Source organism: Tympanuchus pallidicinctus, unplaced genomic scaffold (genome assembly GCF_026119805.1).
Source record: "Tympanuchus pallidicinctus isolate F22 unplaced genomic scaffold, pur_lepc_1.0 scaffold31, whole genome shotgun sequence".
In the NCBI taxonomy this organism is placed as follows: Eukaryota; Metazoa; Chordata; class Aves; order Galliformes; family Phasianidae; genus Tympanuchus; species Tympanuchus pallidicinctus.
Window position 1 is genome coordinate 10,677,946 of NW_026294749.1, and position 18,827 is coordinate 10,696,772.

An 18,827-nucleotide genomic window follows, 5' to 3' on the forward strand; every position below is an offset into this window, starting at 1 on the left:
ATATGTGATTTGACAATTAAGATTCCTTCTGTGTAAGGACAAATTTCAATTTTCCTGTATTTTCCCCCACTGGAAGGATAGGACCACTCTTTTTCTTTTACGGGGGTGAGTAATTTTCCATCATCTCATGTGTGGTGGCACTTTTTCTTGAAGAGTTAAAGGCTAGATGAAAATTTAATCCTACTTTATCTTCCCTTTATATTACTTAGAGAGTCTGCTCTCTTAGTTATCTCCTCCTGAGATGTTATCTCTTCCTGAGTGCTTTCTTTTAGTCTTAGTTCTGTTTGGTGTCCTTTATCTGACTCATGTTGTTCAGGTTGACTCTCAGAAGTTTCTCTTAAACTGCAGGAATTATTTAAAATCAGGATGGAAGAAGGGCTGTCCCAACTCAGACTAAAAAAGATCCATCTAGCCCAGTATCTTGGCTCCAAAAGTGAGGAGAAATGGTGGAAAGTGGATGATTATTGAAGATTATAATAAAATGACAAGCAGTGATAGCTACCCACCTTATCTTTCCAACTTCCAGTGATACAATATCCTAAATCTGAGGCTGCCGCTTTGTATTTAATAGGTCCTGAGAGATGAGTTTGTCCAAGAGATTTTTAATTCGTGTCAGATTCTGTAAACCTCAACACCTTGTGGCAAGGAAATTCAGAGTTGCCTAACTGCTGTATGAGGCAATGCTTCTGGTTTTATTTGTTTTGAATTAACTAATTTGATGCCTCCTTGTTTACTGTGATACAAAAACTTCCGTTCCCTCTGTGACCTGTCTTTGCTACTCTTGATTTTAGAAAGCTCTTATCTTTCCTTCCACTACCATAGTGGATTTCTTTTTCATTTTGCTCATGTATGCATAATAAGTTTGATTTCATTGCAGTTTACTGTTAATTCAGCTGCTGAGAGGGAAAGACTTAAATGATGTCAGATGTCTTTCCTGGCTAGTTTCAAGAAATACGGCTGTGGATGTTTTGTTTCCTAAATTTTCTTCCTTTCATCTAAAATGATACAATTGCCTACAATTTCCAAGTTATCCTGAACAAAGTTAAAAGAAGGAAGATATTACTATTTTTTTTTTTAACACCTTACCTTTGTTATTTGTGCATTGTTGCAATTAATAATATTTGCCTTTTCTAAGATAAGGGGTCAATGTTCAAGTGCTTCCTCACTGCTAGCAGCTGGTGAGCATCCATGGCTTATCCCATAGAGTGCAATCAGTGCATCACCTGACAGTACCCTCCCACCTGCCTTGCTGCACAGGACCACAATTTGCAAGGTTCTCAGCCACCTGCTGCAGTACTTTGGAGCACTAATGCAGTAGTGCTAGCTTTCCAAGAAGGCTGGAATTTACAGTTACACTCTGAAAAAGCTTCTGGACAAGGTCCATCTGCAGCAGCTTCGTGAAACTACAGTACATGTAGAATAACTTGGAAGGCTGTTGCATGGGGCACACAGACTCCAAATAACTCGTTAACAGTTCTACCAAATGAATTTGTCATTTTTCCCTTGCACTTTTATTCTTGTTTGATGGACTGGCCTTGTCTGAGAATACCCTGAAAGGCTCTGTCAGTTCAGGAGGCAAGAAAAACTTAAGATAAAAGACACTGGCTTGTAACTGCACTTGCAGCAATGAGTGCTAACCAGGAGAAAATCACAGAATCACAGAACCATGGAATAGTAGGGGTTGGAAGGGACCTCTGAAGATCATCTAGTCCAACCCCTATTAAGGTGTTTTCTCTACAGTACATTGCACAGGAAAGCATCAAGGTGAGTTTTGAATATCTCAAGGGAAGAGAGGCCAGAACCTGCCATTCTGTTCCAGTTCTCTGTAACCCTTAATGTAAAGAAGTCTTTTCTTGTGTTCATAAGGTACGTGCTGGCTTTCAGTTTGTACCTCTTGTCTCTGGGCTTCCACTTGCTTCCAGCACTTCATAAGCATTGATAAGATGCTCTCAGCCTCTTTTCCAAGCTGAACAGTCCAAGGTCTCTCAGCCTTTTCTTGCAAGGGAGATGCTCCTGGCCCCTAACCATCTTTGGGGCCCTCTGCTGGACTCTGTCTATAAGTTCCCTGATTCTCTTGAACAGAGAAGTCCAGAACTGGACACTGTATTTGAGATATGACTTCACCAGGGCAGGGTAGAAGGGAAGGATCACCTCCCTCATCCTGCTGGCCATACTCTTTTTAATGCATCCCAGTATACCACTGGTCTTCTTGGCCACAAGGGCACACTGTTGCCTCGTGGTCAACTCTTGTCCATCAGGACACCTGGGTCCTTCTCAGCAGAGCTCCTTCCCAGCAGGTCAACCCCTAGCCTGCATATGGTTTTTATTCCCCAGGTGTAGCACTTTACAGTCACCCTTGTGAAGCTCATAAAGTTCCTCTCCTCTCAACTCTCCAGCCTACCTAGATCTTGCTGAATGGCAGCACAGACAGAAAAAGGCAGGAAATTATTATATGTTCCTGTAGGAAATTAAAACTTGAAAAAAAATATCTTTTTTTTTTCCCCTTGAATTCACATACTGCAAAAACTGGATAAATATATTTAAATGCAAACTTGCATCCTTGTTGTAACTGTGGTATAACTGTGGTAATAGTATGGTTGCAGGGCTGAGCCTTGGTAACAAAATGCACAATCTATTTTCAACTTATGCAAGAATATATTTCAACAGCAATACATAGGCAAACTGTAAGAACGACCTCCATTTTCCTTGAAGTGTGCCCTGCATTACCAAGTGCACATAGGGTGATGATATCAGAAAGACATTACAGACTTTGCTGGCTTGCCCAAGACAACTTTAATAAATGGAAGGGCCCAGTTCTATTTCAGGACAGTGGAAGGTTGTGCTGTTCCCCTATGAAACGCACTGGAATGGTCATAAACACCATCCACCTCAGAGCACTTAAGACAGTAATTGTACAGTTACTGTAAGGCACAAGTGAATTAAATCCTTCTTTTAACAGCCTTTCAGTATCTCATGGGGGACTGCAAAAAAGAAGGTGACAGACTCTTTAGCAGGGTCTGCCGTGACAGGACAAGGAGAACGGTTTCAAACTAAAAGAGGGGAGATTTAGACTGGATATGAGGAATTTTTTTATGGAAGGGTATTGAAACGCTGGAACAGGTTGCTAGAGATGTGGTGGAAGCCTCATCCTTGGAGAAATTCAAGATCAGGCTGGATGGGGCAATCTGAGCAATGTGGACCAGGTGACATTTAAAGATCCTTCCCAGCTCAAAACAATTATTTGATTCTATGATATGCTGAAATAAAGCCTTTGCTAAGGTGTGGACTTCAATATTCAGTAGAAATTAAAGCTTGGAGCCAGAAACCAAGATGAAGGGATGTCTGCATTTTGGATAGGATAGGGCACCTTTGGATAGGTGCTTAAGCTTCACGTTTTGGGTGACTGTTTTTTGTCTCTTAGAAATAACAGTGTTCCTCTTGCCTGCCCGAGGCCATCCCTAGTCACTCACCAGGGACTGGACCTTAGGTACTCTTCAGTGATCCTTTCTCAGTCTGCCTTGTGAGATGAGGACAACAGGCACACAAGTGAGAGACCAGTCTTTCGAGCTATTTTTTGTCTTCAGCAGGCAGTTATATCTGACTAAAATGCTCCTACATATCTGCTTTGGTGTCCCCCTCAGGACTTTCAAAGCGGTATTTCAGTCATATGAACCAGAGAGCCCGCAAGAATTCCTTGTCCGTAAGTGACTGAAGTTGTGTTTAATGCTCTAGAACAACCCTATTGCAACATCGCAGTGATATCTTCCAAACCCAGCTCTTTATAAAGGCCGTATTGTATGCCAGACTGATGTTAACACACATGATTTAAATGATGACACAAGCAAAACTTCTGCTCTAAAATGAGGAAATTAAAAATACCAAAATATTATCTTTCCTCTTGCCAATGAGAACAGCTGGCAGGATTGGTTTACTGAACAAAACTTTGGCCAGCAGACATGGGTTATCATTTTCACAGACTTTCCCTCTGAAATACAGCATTAACAAAACGTGCTATTTTTTTTTTTTTTATTTTATTTTGAAATTGGAGGGTTTGTGCCTTTCATCTGGTGAAATTTAGCGTAAAAGTGAAAATAATATCAAAGTTACAGGCGTCATAGGGAGGCTGTTAATGTGGGAACAAAGGGCATTTGGCCAGTTAAAATAATAAAAGGCTATACAACGTTCCCAGTGATGGCTGAAGCCCAATTAGTACTTTCCAAGCAGAGCCGCAATATTCCTCTCCAGATTATGCGGTTTGGCATGATTCAGAATGAGTAAACTTGCTGTCCTACAAGGGGAAAATATAATTAACAGAAAAAGAAAAGTAAGGTCATGCAGCATTACGCTTTAAATAAGCAGTAATACACCATGGGATGTACATTAATCAGTCAATATTAATACACCTTGGACAGGCTGAGGCAGAGGCAAAACAGTGTCTCAACATACAAAAAGATGCATACGTTATCCTGATAAAACTTGCACCTATGTGCAAGATTGAAATGCAAATTAATACTGTATTTCCTTAGTCGATGATAGGAAGGGAATGTGGATTCAGTGCTCATTGCACTGTACTCAAACATACTTCTTGAGAAGTACACTTTCTACTAATATTATATACTTTCAAGCAAAATGTGCTTTAGCTATTTTCCCTTTGTTTGAACACCTGTTTTTTGTTTTGTTTTGTTTTTACTGTGCTGCTGCTGAAGGCACAATGGTTTGGAAGATTCTTTTTTTCTTAATTTGATAAAAGGGCTTGCAACCAAGATACACAGAAAGGCACTCAGAGTCTGTTCTTATACTAAACAACTTCTCAGGACTCTGGAAGTGACACAAAGCCTTTGAAGACTCAACAAACCTGGAAATAAACTGGCAGGATTAGAAAAACAAAAGAGGTTTTTCCAATATGGAGGTGAACGTGCAAATGAATTGGGGTTTTGGGGAAAATGAATGTGCAATGAATAAGGGTTGTTCATTTTTTTTTCTTCTGACTAGTTTTCAACGGTGTTTTTAAAATGAGCAGAACGTTCAGCAGAAGCTCAGAAAGAGGGGAACACATGTAAAGCAAAGGAAAGCATGGTAACCCAGGGTAAACATATAGTATGGCAGCAGAATGAAAACAGCCCTGCTGAGAGATCTGCTTATTGCTCAGCTAATTATGCTGTTCATGAGAAAGCAGAGTAATATGCTGGGAGGAAGATGAAAAAAAAAGAAGAAAAATAAGACTTCAAAAACCTGGGAACCACTCCCATCACCTGAAGCTTAGACCACACACCTGAAAGGGAGGCACCCACATCCAGTCCCAACAGAGAGTGAGAACATCCTTATCTTCCTTTCAACTCCACCATTTTGCAGTTACCTTATGTACTTACAGAGAGTGTTTGCAAGGGAGGAATTGCTTTATCATTTCCTGCTTCAATAGCTACAATAACCTGTGATATCGGACACTTTAATGAGCTGCAGTGCAGCTCCTGCATTACTGTCCCAAGTTTGGTCCAGTCCCAGCCCCACACGTGTCTCCTTGCTCTGTGAAGATCCCACACAGTCATCTGAACAGCCCTACCTGCTGTAGTTGTGTGGGCAAAGGAGGAGGAAATGCATGTGCAGTGGATGGAGGAGAATGTTTGTGACCTGCTGTATTTCTAAGTTAATCCGCAAGTCAGTAACTGATTGTATGCAGCACTCTGCCATCATCTACACAAGTTAAGATATGCCCTGAAACACCTGCTTTTAAGGAGTTACTTGAAAGACAGGAAAATCCTCATGAGCCATAGAATTGCTCTAAGCATTTAAACCGATTCAAAGAAGGGGGAAAAAAAAGGCCAAGAGCCTTGTACTGTAGACTCTATGATTTTAAATTGCTCCCACCTCTGACAGACTGAAGGGAAAGAGGAGGCAGCACTGGGGCAAAGCTCCGAGAGAGCGTGAGAGCATCACTGCTGATGCACAGCCTCTTCTCCTCAGAGCTGAACTGCCTGCACTTCTGTTCTTGAATCAGCACATCTCTTCTTACAGTGTGAAACTGCAGCTTGTGAAATCCTTCCGCTGGACATACAACAGAACAAGTTTTGCTCTTCAGAGTTTCACCACGTGTTCCACCATAACCTCTCTATCTAAAAACATACCTTAACCCTCTTCTTAAGACAGATTCACCTCACTGATTTTAAGGAATAGAGGTATATAATTCTGTGTCCTAACAGATTTATGCAACATAAGCATGAAGAAATGAAAATGATACGTAAATACAAAGAAGGACCAAAGATTTCTATGCACAAAGACAACTCCTCTATATCAGCATGCTGATAAATCTACTTTTAGGAAACAAAAGCCTGATTTCACCTTAAATCAGAGCACCAAAAAATCTTTTGGAAAGGAACCCACCACAAGAAATTAAGAGTAAATGACTGAAATGAACAAATCTTTATTTTAGAAAAGATGTTCTGAATAGTTCTTCATATAAATATCTAATGGGTTTTTACTTTGTATTAACTAATTGATGAGGCAAACAGCTTTTGATATGCACACAACTTTCTTAGCTTGAAAATTTTTTATTGATTTTAAGTTTTAAATGACATCAGAATGTTTTGCACAAGAGGAAAAATCATTTCACACTAAGAAAATAATGGAATATTTCTCATACAAATAACCGTTCAAGGGTGGCTCTGCGCTCTGAAGCCCCCCAAGCTGTTTCTAATAGCTTAACAGCTGTTTTCTGCATAGAAGATTTATTAATGGCAAAATTATGCCACGGAAAAAGCACCTCGTCAAACAGGAATCCCAACGTTTACCTGCAAAAACCACTATCCTTGCACACAGCAATTGTAGTTTATTTTCCTTGTGTTTATGTTCTTGCAGTGCTTTCATCACCCCTGTGGCTCCCTGTATCCTCCAGCGCTATATTAAGCAATGCCACTGATATCTGTCACGTGTAGTTTAATTCTTTCTTAATTAGCCTAGCACCTCTATCTGACTAAAATCCATCATACGGTGTTATCATCTATGGCACGCTTTACTTTGTGTCATGTTTCTCTTTGTAAGGTGGTCTGTGAATCGCTTTCCTTTAGCAACTCAGTAAGGCTGTCGTTACTGAAAGAGGACAATGACAAAGCTCTGTCCCAGTGTGGCAAATACTTCAGCTACCTTCAACCAGCAAAACAGAAAGTGAATTAGGGGAAAAGGTTGCTTTCACATTAATCTTGTCGTGCCAGAATGATCATTTGGTTACACCCTGCTGCAAACGTCGGATGTCTGAACTTGTCTGAAACGTTTCTTAAAAATCATGAGTTGGAGGTCAAATGAAGTAATCTCTTCTAACAGAAATACCACCTCTTTTATTTTTGAAGCCACTATCTTCATATGCTAGGTTTATAGACATCATAGATCCCAGGATTTATAGAATCAAAGTCTTCCAAACCCACCTTAACAAGATGAAAAATAAGAAGACTCCTTCCTCCTTTGATGAAAGTCATTACGTTAACACTGAAAAATGTCCACAGCTTACCTGCTTGGTATACCAGCCATCAGTCCACAGCTATCAGCTCCACAGGGATTCTCTAAACAGAATGCAACACATTAAAACATGACCAGAAACACACCAAAAATTTAATGTGTTCACTTAATCACTTCAACATCAAAGAAGGAATTACACAGCAACAGTCAAGGAGGGCACATTAAGTAGAACTACTTTTAATAACTTAATAAAATAATCCTGCATAAATACAAATTCCCATCCCAATACGCAGATTCTCATCAACATTAAAACTGACAGAAAGATTTTTCAAGAATTCTATTAAGCTGTACATCCCAGGAATTAATTCCTTTCTGAATAAATTTTCTCTTCCTAGTACTCTTAGAAAAGAAAAAGAAAAAAAACAAATTATAACACATTTTTAAAAGATTTATCTTTCTCCCTCCAAAAAATCCCTCAAAAGCCTACCTTGACTTTCTAATAAATAGAGAAGCTCTTCCTAGGAAGTGTGACATGCACAAGTCTACTCTCTTTAATTTTACAACCACAAGTGTTTAAAATTGCACTCTTCCATGCCAAAATAAGGAAATTGAAATCCTTTTCTCAAAGTTTCAAAGTTCACAAATTCCCAGATACTGGAACTAATAGTCCAAAATCATTAAAGATGCTTCTGAAAATGTCACTGTTTTTTAAAAGCTAATAGGCACAGATACTTTGTTCCAAATGCGTGACCCTTAAGATGGAGCTTCTACAACCACAGCATCAAAAAGCTTTTTACTGTGAACAACTCTAAAAGTATTGATGCAATTAAGTAAATATTAATTTATTCGGAACAGTCACGTAAGGAACATATTTCATTGGTACACCAAACCATTTCTAGGAAGTGACCTGTGGATAATACTGTCTCTACAGACCTGTCTACCACAGAGACTACCAAAAGTATTTTGCTATGGATACCACTACTATTTTCTGTTAGTTTTCTACCACTATCATGGTAGAACCAGGAGCCAAAACTGTGTGTTAAGCTTTAGTTCCATACCAGAAAAGATGTTCAGCTGTTTGGGCAGTGAATGCAATCCCAAAGGCTTTTTCCCAGCTTCTCTGAGGAGGTGTTGGGCTAAGCCCCATATACCTTGCATGCCACACTGAGAGATTCTGTGAGTTTGGGTTCTCCTGCTCTAGGACGTCTGAGAATTTTTTCTCCAAGACAAATAAAATTCAATACTCAAGCATTTCTGTGTACATAAGACAAACAAACAAACAACAGCAACAAAACCACCACATTCCTAAGGTACTTTCTGCATTTAAAACATTATGTTCTCTTACACCATACTTCCAAAATTTCTTATTCCTTAATCATTCCCTGTGCTTTCAGTGTGATGTCTCCCTTTGTCTTGCAGCACTATTCCTTTATATTTTTCTATTATGTTTGGCATCAGTTTATCCAAGACATGTATTACCTTTGGAAGAAGTACATTGAGTATACACACAGTTAAAGTATCTTTGAAACATGTAATGTAGGCAAAAGATCAATTAAAAGACCAGCATAAACTAGAAGCATATCAGTTGCAAGCAACATAGAAGATAGATCTGGGTATGTGTATTAGGTGACGGTGCAGTTATTAAGTTGTCAGTGGGATGCAACAGTGAAAAGATAAATGTCATGCAAAGATGGGCAACTTACAAAATTTCTTGCAGAAACAGCTATACTTCAGTTTAAGGCACCTGAGGGATCTAAAACAGATTTTTCTCATCATGATCGTGAAAGATGAAATAGGTTAAGAGCTGCAGTAATTACTAGGCAGAAGTCTTTTTGTGAGAAAGGCTGCACTATTTTTACTTGTTTAGTCTAGCTGAAACAAAGGCTGATACAGAAAATAATTATCCTCTAAAAACACAATAGGCTGGTAAACAGTAGACAGAAAAAAGAACTATTTACTCTACTGGACAATGTTGGCACAAGAACACGTGGGTGAGATTTGGACACAAATAAATGTAGGCTGGAAACTGGAAGGTTTCTGACTAGAAAAGTGGTGAGATTCTAGAGTAGTTTTTTAATAGATGTAGTGGGAAGGAAAAAAAAAACACAACAAAAAATCCATCTGCAAACTATTTAACGCAGAGGATTGCTAAGATAATGGAAAACTCTAGAGGCGTATTTCTCATGTAGGTAAGAACAGTATTTTGATCATTCCAGCATAATTGGTGCCCATTTTCTGAAAGCAGGATTAAAATATATATATACACATGACTATATAGAAATCAAACCGTATTTTGTATTTATATTTAATCGCATTTATGTATTAGAAATGTTGCTTAAGCAAATGTCATCCATATGTGGATGGTATCTGTAATCACGTTTGTGTTTGTGTAACTGTTTGTGTAAACACTTTAACTTGATAAAAGGCATCACGTTGTATTCCAGTGTCTGGAAGCTGATTTTTCTGACTGGAAAGATGCAATTTGTCACATGCTAATTTTCTTTCTTCTCTGTTTTCTTTTTATGCTCTATTTTTGCTTTGTCAGCAAATCCAAGGAGCAGAAGGAAAAAGTAAATATTGCAAAGGCAAAATTGTAGAATAAAGATATTCCTCTACCAGTGCCAAAATATAAACAAGTGACAGAATCCCACTGAAAACAGGGAAATGGTTGCATATACGTATTTGAAAGTCGTGTCAAATTTGTGTGTAGACATCTGTATACAATTATACACATATTTTCATCATAAACAGATTATCATTTATATTATTTCTGTGAGGCCATTTTAAAAAGATTTATTGTGGAGGAAGCGATATTATAAACTGGAGTATGCATAAGCTATTAGCTTACAGTTCATAACTGCTCATCAAATATTACAAAAATATATCAAAGCATGATATAATAGGATATCAAAAGTCACACTTGTTACTGTACTTGGCCAGATTGTGGAGTATGATGGCTGTAACACACAGAGAAAAAGGGCACAGAGAAACTCCCTGCCTTGATAATGGAGAAGAAGCACAATTACATAGGCTGGCTATAAGAGGCTACACTCCACCTGCTGAAAAAAAATGTAATAGCCCTCAAAGTGACAGAATTAAATTAGAAAAATTTATCTAAACAAGAAAAAAAGCATGTCCATATGATATATGTGCAGTATTAAAAAAGAAATGGCGAGTTAATTTGATTATTGAAATGAATTTGATTAAAGTGACACAAAATTTTGCTTGGAATTTTCCTATGCTGATTTCTTTTTGCACACCTAATATTGAAATGTGCTGTTTCTTTCCCAAAGAAGATCCGAATGCCTGCCTTTCTTCCACCAATAAAGGACAGAAGTATGTGTTTGGAAGCACATATGTTTATGGGTAGTTATAGATTTAAGGATGAACTGTCTGAAATAGAGCAAAAACAGACATTTTCATACTTGTCCAGTTTTGTTGCTGACTGCAATCCAGTCGTGCAAAGACGCAGTAAAAATAATGCGAAATAATTAAAAATATGAAACTCAAATTTTGATTCACTTTAATTCAACGTTCAGCAGGCATCCATGAATGTTGGTTGGTGCCATTTTTTCCACATGGAGGAATTGAGTGACACCTTTTCTTCATACACACTCCCATGTCAGGCTGCCCTTCTGCTGCCCTCTGTGACATGGCAACAAAATGAAGCAGCATATTGGCAGGCAGGTTCAAACCTCTACTGCCATACCACCAACTTTCACTTCCAGTGTTACAGATCAGCATAATAAAATAGGAGGCATTATTTTTGGAGAGCCCTCATAGAACATTCGGGACACTGGCAGGTGGAAGTCGTGCAAATCAAATTACATTTTGCTACATGTAAATGTATAATGTTATGAGAGCAATTGGTTAGTTGTTATTATTATTATCATTATATTCATTTTTTCTAGCACCTAATCAGAGCCTGAAATGACAGCTTTTTTCTTCAAGGGTTTGATGGTATTTTCTCTCTTTTAAATGCAATCATCAATCCAACACTACATTTGCATGCTTTTAATAAAAATAGATGAGAATTGCAGTGAGGTTGTTCAAGAAAAGGTGGTTGCATGTATAATGTGAATCTTTCAGATTTTAGTTCGTAGCTTTGTTCTGCCTGTTTTTTAAAAGTAATCTCAAAGCAGCACATTGCTTTCTCACATGGTGATTGTTCATCAGCCGGATGAGAATCAGCTCCCAAGTGTAACTCTTTTGTTTTCCCTTCATGTGGTGCTTTGCACAATCATACTGATGTTTTCTGCAAGAAATGTGAATAGTATATAAAAATGCAATTCTTTTCCAGACTATTGTTATGAATGCACTGAAACTCTAGAAGAAATTGAACTATTAATCTACCAAGAAGGTAATAATTTCAGAGATGTATACCAGCCAAGAGTCCCTGGGCCACTGCTATAGTGGAAAATGAAAGGACCTCTCTTAATCCAAGAAGGTTGGGAATTTTTCTATATCAAATTATGGCAACATTTTAACACTTTACAGATAAACTAGAATGACAACTACAGTTTGGTAGTCAGCCTTTTATTTTTCACTCCTGCTATTTCCCCAGAGTACCACTCAAAATTCATTCAAGTAGTCAACTTCACAACTTTTGTTTATTAGTGATACAATCACCAAATTTTGTGTATATATACACATACACATGCATGTGTATATTTATTCCCAAGTACAGAGTGAGGTTATTCTTATTGCTATTAAGGAAAATAAATTCATAGTAAAATTATTATTTTCCCAGTAAAATGGAGGTATGCACATACAAATCTGTATGTGGCTTAGGCAAAGGAACAGCATGCAGGTAACACTAACTTCCATTAAAGCTTCTCAATGTTTCTCACCATGACCTTGTTCTGTGCTGCCTACAATACTAACAGACTTCATTCAATTAGAAAATTCCATATGGGGCATTTGCATCAGATGGGGAATGATAAAGGAGGCATTCTCCCTGGGAAACAAAAAAACACAAGCTCAACTTTTTTGTGTGTGGCTGATGGGAGTATAAAGAAGAGTAGCAAAGGAAAGTCTGTGTAGAAAATATTGGGATTGACCATCCAAAGACTTGGAATGGAGTGGTACTGATGCAGAGTTGTTGGGAAGGGTCTGAGGAAGCCCAGCGAAGGTGGCTTGAGTGAGCAGAGGGATTGTGACAAGGTCGGTACACAGAAAGAGGAAAATACTGAGATACAGAACTGCTAACAGCATGTGGCAACGAACTTCCTCTGTGCTGAAGACAAGTCCACGACTGAGCAGGAATTCAGCCTTTTTTTCCTCATATCCAGGAGAGGATGCTCATGGTTTTGCACACATAACACTGGCAATGGGAATACAACCTTCCCATTGAGATTTTCCCAATGAGATTTTCCTCTAACACTCCCCACAATTCCTATCTTTCTTCCACCATTTATCAGAACATGGGCTTTCTTCAATTTCCCTCTCCCTCAATCCAGCACATGGGGCCAATGCAATGAACTGCATATAACTTCAGAGAGTCTGGCAGACTCCAGATCGGGAGTGTCATTCTGTTGGTGTTGACTGCTAGTAGCATAGGAGAAGGCTGTTGCTGGATTAAATGCCTATCATGCATCACTTGGAGATAAGTCTCCTTTTGCACACTTCCTGTCACATGATTTACAGTGAGATCTCAATATTCACTGGATCTCTCTTTTCCAAGGGATCCAAGTCTCTAGTCCAACAGGAAGCCTGTTGAGTTAATGACCAGGGTTCTGCTGGATCACTGATAGTTATGAAAAAAATGCCAGGCCCCCCATATCCCTGTGCCTCACCTTCTGATAACAAGACTTGATCTCTGCCACTCAGTGATACCTTCCATTCATATTCCATCTCAGTTTCTGTCTCAGCTAACTTCTTGTATTTTTCTTTCCCCAACCACATTTTCTGCTGCTTAGAAAGGGTTGCAATTCTTTCTGTTACAGCACTAGGATTGTGACAGTTGTTCTGAACCCAGGTCATTTCCTGTAAGAAGGACTTGCATTACACTTTTCCAGCTTCTCAGTAACAGTGGAGCGGTCAAGCACTGGCTTTTCCTGGAGCAGCCATGTCTTGCCACAGCCTGTACCTCCTTCAGAGTATAGCCTTCCTGGTGTATAGCTGAGAGGTCACGTCCTGATACTCCCTGCCTGCTTATCAGGTGGAACATCAGTACCCTTCATACCTCTCCCAGTTTATAGCCTTCCTGGTGTGTAGCTGAAAGGTGGCCTCCAGACCTTCCAAGGAGATCCTGCCAACTCCACCAAATTAAGATGTCAGATCCCATCCACAAAGAGACGGAAGGGTGACCAGGCTCATAAATCCCATCTGGGTTAGATTGAGGTAAAATAATACTCAAGGTCCAAACACAATCATCAGTTTTAATGAGAATCTCTGTACTATGATTACCTTTGAAGTACTGGCTCTCTTATATTTATACCTAAGCTGTGCAGCAAAGTATGCAATTTCATAAGAAACCATAATAAGCCTTGCATTATACAACAGTTTTATGTGGGAAAGAGAGAGAGATGGAGGGTGTTGTGGGGAGATAGAGAGATGGATGGTAAAAGAAATCACCAGTCCATCTTCCAGCATTTGTCCAATCAATAGGGGTTTCCTCAGTCTGTGAGAGCATTTGTCCAGAATTTCCAAAGTATTGAGTTTCTGACCTTCTCTTAGGCATCCTTTTATGCTACATCTGCTAGATTTATGTTTGTCATCAATAAGATCACCATAAACAAGTTTGCAGTCAAAAATTCTACGGTAAACACGGGAGATTTGGACAGAGCAAGGTCATCTCTCCTCCACAGGGCTCCCTTCTCCAACCACGTCTTCAGCTTTCAGCCTATTGTCATGGCTACGGTCTCATCTTGTTAGGGGGTTGAGACAATTCCATGCATACCACAGAGAATGTGTTTTTCATTGGTCTGCTACAGTTGCGAGAACTCAGCACTTCAGCAAGTCAGACTCAATTGCCAAGCATTCGGGAGATGAAGTGCAGCTCATAAAAAGGTCCATTTTAAGTGGTTGCCTAGAACCAAGGTCTGTGCCAGAGAGGACACACTTTAACTCGTAAATATACTAAAATAGAGGTTGAATGTCAAAAAAGCTGAAACTGTATGCAATTCACAACCAGCTCAGGCCAGTTAGTTTGCAAAACTGTCCCTAGGGAACAGGTAGGTGATAAGACTGATACAGACAAGATACAGACAAGAAAATGATTCTATTTTAGAAAATGGAATCCATGCTGACTCTGTGCATAATACCAGGTATCCTACATCACTTAAAGGAAAGGCAAAAATAGTATTTTCGCTTGCCCTTGTAAATGGGACGTAATTGCTTGGGATAATATGAAATGTATGGTCTACTTATAGGTACTACTGTGCCAGGGCATAGGTAGTTGTATCGCTGCGCATGAACAGGACACTGGGTCACAGAAATTGTACTCCCATCTCAGTGTTGATTGATAAGTTGAATTTTTTAGGAAATATGGCAAATTTACAGAAGAGTTTCCTGTGAAAACAGAAACTAAAGATGTACTTACACTTCAAGTACCTTATAATGATCTTTTTTCCTGTTTTTCTTTTCTTTTTTTTTTTTTTCTTGTTTCTTGTGCTGACTTCTTGAAGTCAGAGGAATCATAGAATTGCTCAGGTTGGAAAAGACCTTGAAGATCATCAAGTCCAACCACCTAACCATACTACTCTAACTCTTAACAACCCTCTGCTAAATCATGGCCCTGAGCACCACATCCAAACGGTTTTTAAGCACATCCAGGGATGGTGACTCAACCACCTCCCTGGGCAGCCTATTCCAGTGCTGAACAGCCCCTTCTGTAAGAAGTGCTTCCTGATATCCAATCTACTCTTACCCTGGCACAACTTGAGGCCATTTGTCCTTGTCCTGCCACCAGTGAGAAGACACCAACCTCGCTCTGCTGTAAGAAACTTTCAGATATTGGAAGAGAGCAATAATGTCTTCCTCCCCTTCCAGACCTTCAGAAGTGTGCAGTAGATGGGTTGTCTCCCATCCTCCAAGTCCCTCTGCATGCCTCCTTCTCCCCTAGGCAATCAACCAGTTTCCACTTTTGACAATTACACCCATTCCCCACGCTACTTAAAGTTTCTCAGCACCTTTCCCTACTTGCAGGTCAGAGGAATGACTCACTGCTGCATCACTGGAGACACAGTTTGAATGAATACAGGTAGCAGAAGGAACAGAAATGAACGAGTATGAGAAAAACCTTTTTGATTGAATGTTTCACTGAGTGTAACTGCACGTAATTCAACACTACGTTCAGTACTGCACAATTTCTGTGAAATATTGAGTGTAAGTTAATAGTACAATGGCAATCCTACAGGTAAATAAAATCAAATTTGGAGTTGGAGGGGTTGGTTGTTGTTCCATTTTTATTTTTTGTTTTTGTTTGTTTGATTTTAATAACTGCATTTCCCAATTTAGTGTTCTCCACTGGTGCTAATTCATAGTGTGCGTTCTGGCAGTTCTTGCCTAGCTATAGGTGTGGCATACTGTTGCAAATAGGCTTTTGTATATAATTTGTTGGTAACGTTCGAGACAACACCTGTGATAGAAATAGTGTTAGAAATATTTGGGGAAAAAAAGCCAAGTTTTTTCTTTTCTGTTCATTATGAAAAATTCTAGCTTAATTAGGAGTTTAACTTGATTTGAACTCACAATAAGCTCTGACGGTTTGAGAGCTGGGAAAACCATTACCTTCACTGCAATTCCCATTTTGGGATGTATTTTGCACATTCTGTCAGTCAGAAATCATTCAATTTTCAGAACTTCTGATAATGTTGCAGGAGTATAGATAAAAGCACAGAGCAGGTCTACATTTATAGCTCATAAAGAAAGTGAACAGATGCTGTGAGAAGTGATGCAACTATTTTAAAGCCAAGGGTTTTTTAAATATTGCTTGTAATGTAAACATGACTAGCAATACTGTTTACATCCATCACATTCCATGGCTATTATACAGCACTAAAAAGTTGGTAAACTTTCTAGGTATTTCAAATGGATTTATGAATTCATTTGGATTTTGATCTGTTTAACACTGAGCTTTCTGCATTGAAGTTGATGGTTTGGAAGTGTTTTTATTCTTTTAAGTTACTTCAGTCTTACTTTATTCCTAAGATTTTTGCCTAAGATTTTGGGAATAATGGTGTGAATTTCATAGCAGGCAGAGCGCACAGGAATCTGGAGAAGCTCTGTACATAGCTATCAATAATGCATCTCTTTGTATTCTCAGGGGCTCATATTTCCACAGACAGCTACAATCAATTCAAAGAAATTGTAAGATGGAAAACAAAGAAAACGTGGTGGGCTCTCCTACTCTCAGGGCTTTTGTCCAAGCAGATGCAACCATTACAGATCAGAACTTACATGTTTTAAAGTAGCTAATAAGAATGCTGACCTAATGAGCACAAATATTATCAGCAAAACTACAGTCAAGAAGGTCCCTTCCTTTGTGAATAAACCTATCAAGTGACCTAGTGAATAGAACACATCTTTGTTCCAGCATGATGTCAGATATGCTGGACTAGACTCTTACAGTTAAACAAGAAGAAAACAAATTAACACTTTTTTTAATGTCAGTGGCACATGGAGTCTTGCCATGAACTTACTGGTAGAAGAATGGGCTCCAATAGGTTTTTCATGTGTGTGACTGAACAGTGATCAGTGTCTAGATGTAGATGAAGGTGTGGGTCCAGCAGAACACACTGAAGGAATTTTACTCAAGTGAATAATTCTGTTTGATTGGAAACTCATGTGAAGAAATGGTTCAGCCCTAATTTTGCAGAATAATTTATAGACATGTAAAACACAATGAAAAATAAGCACAAAATCAGACTAATACATCTTGCAATATCATGTAGATTAACTGTTGAATCGCAGTTGTTAATGTTAGTGGCTCTGTGTTAGAAGTTTAATGTTGTAGGTTCTGCCATTAATTTCACCACAGACAATGAATGATACAGCTTAAGCCCTTCAGCTGTAGCTGCACCCAATTAGCTATAGACGTATCAGGAAATGCATTCATGATGAAGTTGGCTATACTACATGGGTTTTATGCTTTTTATGGGTTTATATCACGAATATTCACTTTGTGATTTCCATGGTTGAAAACTTTTTAATGTTTTTATCCTCATTAGATTGTGCAGACTGTCTTCTTTGAAACATCCACCAGCCCAAAATGCAGGGCTTACTTGCTGAGGTTCTCCACCTTTTTCAGAGTGCTTTGGAACAGAGTGACCTCACAGCTGACCTCACCTCTGAGGGCACTCTCATACATCCTCTGGGCATTTACACTGACAGACAGCAACAGACTTGGCCAGCACGGCATGTTTTGAAAGAATGAGGCCAGTGTGGAGCAGTGGGAGAAAGCCAATGGCACACCAAGAATTCAGTAATACAGAGTGAGTTATGGAGACTCCAAAGTGAATCAGAGTACAATTGGTATCAGGCCCTGAGATGAAGGCTTCAGGAGCATTTAAACTCTGTGTTAGTTCTGCTATGCAGCTGCTAATGGGGACATCCAACACCCCATGAGAAGCCACTTTCTGCTGACTGTCACAGCAGACAAAAATCTGAAACTTAAGGACACTATAGAACCAAAATGGCTAACAGACCCTAATGTCAAAACAGCATAGAAGGCTACGTGAATATGGTAATAATTATAATCACATAAGCAATAGCAGAACTTTGCACTCAAAGTCTTGTCTGCATGATCCTATAGCACTTATACCAGCATATGTTATATTTGTGTACACAAAACCATAAAATACTCATCACAAAACAACAAAGCCAAAACATCTAGTTACATTCTGCAAAATTTGGTCTGAATCTTTTGGGTTTATTACCACAGTAACATAACGTTGGTTTTACACTTTCACCAGAGTTTCAGTCTTTGCTCTGTGCAAGAATTTTTCTTTGTTAAGTTGTGGGTACCATGGGAATATGAAGAACGTAAATATGGCACTGAATGGACTACTTAATTCCAGATAGAGTAGTAACTTGAAAGTATGCTAAGAAAAACTATTAAATCATCTTAATTAATAATCTAATATTCAAGATTTTTCCTGTAATCAGATTTTGTGCCCTTTCAAATTCCTTTGTTATCACAGCTCATGTTACAGAAAAGCCTCCTGCCTCTTATACCTCTGGAGAACAGTATTCACTCATGTACAAGAAATTTAGAAATGCAATAAACAGTGCTGTAAAAGACAGAATATCTGCAATACATAGGCTTAAATAACATTAGTATTTACATAAAATAGGCTCTTATTTAATAATGTTACAGTCAAAGCTGAGTAAGAAGCCAATTATTTTTGTGCAGCAATTCCATAAGTGCTTTTTGAATA

At 38.8% G+C, this 18,827-nt stretch overlaps 1 long non-coding RNA gene across 1 annotated transcript in view; it reads right to left on the bottom strand.

The window, feature by feature from the left end:
* The window catches only part of LOC128087885 (uncharacterized), a 32,494-nt gene that overhangs the window by 11,023 nt on the left and 2,644 nt on the right, over positions 1 to 18,827 (bottom strand). Inside the window, exon 2 of the long non-coding RNA XR_008210061.1 lies at positions 7,499 to 7,550. This is a non-coding gene — a long non-coding RNA (uncharacterized LOC128087885). The remainder of the gene's footprint in view (positions 1 to 7,498; positions 7,551 to 18,827) is intronic.